A 6,127-nucleotide genomic window follows, 5' to 3' on the forward strand; every position below is an offset into this window, starting at 1 on the left:
TGTATTAATCTAGTTAACCCTAAAGGAAGATAAGTTCAGGCTGCTTCAGCTTTTTCTGTGACCTTATTACTTCTCATAAAGCCAATGAATGATGTAGCACCTATGTCATTTAGTTGCACTGTAAACTCAGGAATTGGGTCAATTTTCTTTCCTCATAGAAATATAGAGGAACTAACAACCAGACCAAAGCAAGTTAATTGTTTTCATAAACCTTTGTTGCATAACCTATATTTACATTACCAGCTTCTAAGCAAATACATTTATCAAGCAATGGAAAGTAAGTATTTGCATGAAACTAGGAAAACTGTGTATTTATTCCACAGTAAGACTGGATGAAGTCCAACATTGATGTTCTGTGCTCAAGTTTTGTTTTTAAGAGAAACTTTGACACTACAACACCAAGAGAATGTAAGAATGCGATTAAAAATACAGGTTATCCTCTGTCACCAAATCCGTTTCCCTGCTGTCGTGGGCAGTAGCATCATGTCATGGATGTAGGTGGGCTGGCTGCACACAGCCAGAGCTCTGACTCTTCCTTTAAACAGCTATGAATACACCAAAGATGTGATCTCTGTGAATTCATAAGCTAGTATAGCTCAGTGTTTTTGTTGATACTTGGAACCATTTATCTGCACAAATTTATTTCCAGACAATAGCGCTGCATCTTTGAAAAATCAAAGGCTTGTATGAACTACTGGGTAGAAAAGGGAAAAGCACAAAAGGGAAATCAGCAAATCAGATCCTTCCGGGGATTATGTTCTTCTATCTGGTCTGATTTAAAACCTACCAGCTTGAAACGTTACCTGATTTTTTCAAATATGTTTGATCTTACAAACTTGTTTGAGGCTTTTGTTTGCATTGCTCAGAACAATAAAACTGCATGTAGCATACAAACACCACTAATACTCATTTTTGTAGATATGCTTCCATTAGTATTATTAGTATTAAATATATAAACGCATTTTAAAGTCTTTATTTTTATTTTTCTGGCTCCATTGGATCACTTTGTTCACTAGTAAGAGATCTATCTTCTGCAGCTTACCTTATGTCACCTCTTGGAATAATGTCCTTTTCCTTTTCAAATGAAAGGAAGAAGTCTTGGCAAAATATTAGCAAGAGTATTCTAATTTGATTCACAAAATGTGCAAGAGGAGCAAACTTTTTAAAATTAAGCTTAGTTGCACACATCCAATTTGTGTTATTTTAGAAGGTTTCTTTTAGCAGCATCTCCTGGACATTAAAAGCCCAGTGGAACACTGGGCCACCAACCACTCCTTATTTCCTTTACTTCACTTCACTTTGTTGTGAATTAGACTTAGAACACATTTTCTGTTAATCATATAATTTACAACTGCCTTTTGTTCAATAGCTCCCTGTTCCAAATTAGACTGCTATTGTGTAAAAAGACAAAGAGTCTGTCTCTTTCACTAAGAGTAGACTAGGATGTGATTCAGAGAAATTTAATATTTGGGTTTTTTTTCTCCTGGAAACTGGGGGAGATGAATACATTTACTTTTTGGACCAGGTCAGACTCACAGTGCAACAGCTGTTGTGGGACATCTGTGATGGTCTTACAGATAAAGCTTCTATGTAAGTGCAGGGTTTAAGAAATTTGGGTTTAGATATATGTCCATCCATGGAAGCTTACTTTCTAACTTATTTAAACTGAAAAAATAGATGCTTTGTGGAGAAAATAAAGAAAGAAAACAGAGAACAGAAACACCATATGAATTTAAATGTTCTAGTTCACTGTGCTCTGCTTATCCTTTTCACTTAAGGCAAGCAAAAGGCATTATTTGGACAGCTAAATAACTCAGTATTTGCAATCAAAATAAAAATACAGATCATGACACTTGTCCTCAAATGGGACAGTTGTGTTGAATCCCAGCCAACAGTTCAGCGAGGTCTAGCAGTGGTATGTTCAGCTATCCAAGCTCAGGATTGCTACTGTAAGGAGCGCAGCACGCACCTCTCGATGCCAGCTTGTCCTGATGGAAAGGGTAATTTAGAGGAGTCACAGAGTAAATCAGCGTGGGATTCTGTGCTACACAGCTCTTCCCTTCTCAGTTCCTGAGCCAGCTTTCACACTGCTACAGAGGACTGGGCTTTGCTCTGGTGAAATGAATGAATGAATGCTATAAATAAAGGAGTGAAAGCCGCAGGTTGGGAGCTGAATGTGAGTCTAGGTGCAGTGAATCAATGAGAGTTCAGTGCAAACCCAGCTTGGTGTAATATGTGTACTGAAGAAGCCAGAGGACTTGCACACCAGCTTGGATGCTCTCTGCCCTCCCTCAGTTGCCTGTTGTCACCTCACCTCTCAGTACAGCCTAGCAATTCCACAGCAGCATGGATCGCTGATGGCAAGGGAGGTAACTTGGGCAAGTGGACCGCAGTGTTTGAATGAGTCATATCATTTCAGTCTGGGATTTCCCTGCAGGAAAATGATATGATAATATTCTTCGTAAGGAATTTGCAGAGAAGAATCAGAGACAGGCAAAAAAAATCTCAAAGCCATTCAAAATATTCCAGCCTGCTTTCTCAAATGAGAAAAACAGCTTTTCCACGATAAAGGCAGTAGAAGAGACTTTAGTATCTCTCACAGATGATGGTTTGAGGATGGTTTGATCAGCTGAAATATGTTTTGGATAGATTTTAAAATTAAACTTATCTTGAACTTTCAGTTAGTGTTTTCCTCTTGTTGATTTGGAATTTTCAGGAGTGAAACAGATAATAGTTCCTTTGTCAGCAGTTTTGAAATTCTTTGAACCAAGAAGTTGTGTACTCTTGTATTTGTTTTCTAATTATGAAGAGAAATGCTCACACTACTGAATGCACAAATTCCTTTATCAGAGAAGATCAAACCCCATCTAAGTTTAATGAGACTGTGTTTATCAAGCCAGTTTGAGAATAAACATAGCTGAGAAAATTATTTGGAAATCATAATTTTGTAAGTAATTTGAGCAAGCTTTGTAAAGGAATAGTAATCACAGAGACAAGAGAAATTTCTTGGGAGCTAGAGCTCTTTTGAGAATAGTGAAAATATTTGTTTAATAAAAGGCTTGTCAGCAACATATGCTTTGGCCATTTAGGCAAACAAACAATTTGAAAATTTGTTGAGAAAGTGGCATGAACTGGACAACAGCTTGGAAGAAGTGGATGGCAATTTGAGAAGTGTGGTAGCAAGATTACACTTTCCAGCTGCTAATTTTATCACCTTGTAGGATGTCATTAGCACTGTGATGAAAGATGATATTTCTGATTCATTTGGGAGTAATATTGCTGAAAATTACATGAGTTTTGTAACAGCTGAAAATTTCTTAAGAAATGTGTTTGTTTTCTTCTTGAAACTGAGGAATTTTGAAATGAAAATATATATTCTGACTGAAGTTTCTGTGGCAACTAGCAAGTTAAAATATGACAAATTTGGCACAAAAGCTACAAGACAGCAGTTAAGTCACTGCTATTTGCAGTTAATCTGATATATGCTAACTGTTCAGCCCCTGACAGACATATGGCCCCCTCCATTTCTTTTTCCTCAGCACCTACATACTAGGTAAGAAGTTTTTATTTTGTGGATGTGATGACTAAATTGATTGAAGGGACACAGGGAAACATTCTTTTAAAAGTGCCCTTACTTTGTGGGAAAAAAAAAAAAAATTCAAGCTTTTTTTTTTTTTCCCTCTAGGTCTATTTATTTCCCTGTGAGGAAATTCATTTTGTATATGATATACAGCGGAAATACAGGTAAAATAGTTTTATCGTTGTACAATTCTGTGCAAACGAAATGCATGCCAGATTGCTATTCCTTCACGGTCATCTCTCTGCCACAGGACAGTGTTTACTCTTTCAGTGTATTTCCTCTGCTTTCAAGCATCTTCTGGGAGAATGTATTCACATATTGCTACCTATGCTGCTCACCCCACCCTGCCACTGAGAAAACTGAGTCTGGATGAGTCATCTGCCTCACTGGTACCTTGCGACACGGGGAGCTGGCACAGGACAGAGCAGCTCTCGGAACAGAGGGAGCACACTGTGGTAAAGGTGCCTTTGTCCTGCTCGTTCTCATCCTGTACAAAGCTCGACCATGGTGAAAAACTGTTTTCTAATTGATATGTAAAAATTTGAGTTATGCACCTGCAAACACATATACAAACATACATTCTTATTCTTACTTACTAAATTCTTAAATATTTGAGCCGGTATACATAGGAGATTGAACTTGAGTTTGCTTTTATGCCTAGGAAAATCAAAGGTCCAAATGGACAGAAATCATAACATATTGTTCCAAATCTCAGGCTGATTCTTAGACATTATTCAATGTGCAGTCTAGCGTAAACACTTTAGTAAAGGAAGAAAGCGTGCTTTTGGCAGATCTCTGGGCAGCAAATTAAACAAATTTTTCATTACACATCTTTGAAGGAAGTGGGACAGACTGCTGCTCCGTTGTTAGTACTTGTTCCACCTACCATGCAGGTGTATAAACAACATTTCAAAGTACAGATGGAACAGGCTGTGTAGTGTATAAATCGATACAAGTATTGTATGGTTTCTTTTTTTTTCGTAGCAGTTCCCATCAGTTATGGTAATGATTAAAGCTTTCTGGGAAATGTGAAGCATCCATGAATCATTCTATGGAAGCTGATGGCTCTCTAGATGCCTCATACATGTGCCATATACAAACAACCTAAACCAAACTGCAGCCCGTAGGCTCCTTCCCTGCTGTGCAGAGGTGAAACCCTACAAAGCAGACATGGTAGGAAGTAAGCTGTGTAACTCTCCCTCGTTTCAGTACTTGAAAGACCTTTTGTCAGCATTTTTGCCATCTGCCACACCAGCCACATTCCAATATCAACTGACAAGGGGGGTCGTGGATAATGGCAGCGACTGTTTCCTATTCTCAGGTGCAGAGGGAAAGGAATCAGGCAGTGACAGCAATATTATTTAAGTCTGTGTCGTCCTGTGTTTCTACGTTTCAGTCACTTCTTTCTAAGCACCAGCACCAACAGTAGAGCTGATGGCTGAGTGATCGTTCTGTAAGTGAATAAGGGAAGGGATGCTTTACTTTTTGAAACCTTGCTGGTTCTCCAGATCATCTGATCTATGTCCTCAGGTTTCTCATTTTCTCATGCTATTTCAGTAGTGTGTGTTTGAAAGACAGACCTATTTCAGAAGAGGATGTTCTCTGGTACCTCTTCTCTTGTACTATATGGAGAGGAAAAATCTGATTCACTAGGTTATGTTAACTGTACTTGGTGTTAAACACCAGTTTTTATTTCAATACAGGTAATCTTTACAGAGACATTCACAGCTTAAGTATGAGGCTTAGTGTTAATTTATGAGGAAAAGAATAGTATCTTTTGTCTCAGGACAGACAGTTATAGTAAGGGAGAAGCAAGTACTGCTGTATATTCTCTATTTTTTTTGAATCTTGTATAAATTTTGCCATTTTGACTGCATTGGCAAGTGTCCTAGTCCTGAGACCTCTGCACAGGTATAAGGTGCAAGCTCCAGGTGAGAAGGAAACCCTTCTCCAGCAGCAGCACCTGGGGTAGGAGGCCTTTGCAACTGCAGGTTGACCACACCTGAATTGATTTGAAGCTTAACGAACTCAAGAGTGCTAACTAATAGCAATCCCTGTGATTATATAATAGTAATGATGAGAGGTGATTCTTTCTTTACAGTGAACAGAAACTGCTTGATGAGAGAGAGAGAGAGATGGTTTCCAGTCTGGGGTTCTTCTTCACGTTTCAAGAATCTGTGAATGCAGACTCTTAAGTCTCAAGGTTTCTGCTTTTTTAGAGGTCAGTCTTTTTCTACATTGTCTAGAGAGAATGCTAAGATTAAATGCACAGTGAAAAAAAGGCCCGGTAAATCCATACTGGCCTTTTATTGGTTGTGTGGTAGTAGGTAAACGGGTTTCTATTTAGTCACGCAGAATGGTAAACTATCAAGGATTTACAGATAGAGCATAGTCACATTTCACTATCATTGCCTTTAATATAAAGATAAAGCTGTCTGGATAAAAATATGCAAGGCTGCTAAGATACAAAAGTTACACAAGTGGTCCATAGGATTGTAATATACTGAGTAATATTCTTTCCTTGAGAACTTTTTTGTAGGAGTACAC

This window comes from Chlamydotis macqueenii, chromosome 14 (assembly GCF_036417535.1).
Source record: "Chlamydotis macqueenii isolate bChlMac1 chromosome 14, bChlMac1.mat, whole genome shotgun sequence".
Classification (NCBI taxonomy): Eukaryota; Metazoa; Chordata; class Aves; order Otidiformes; family Otididae; genus Chlamydotis; species Chlamydotis macqueenii.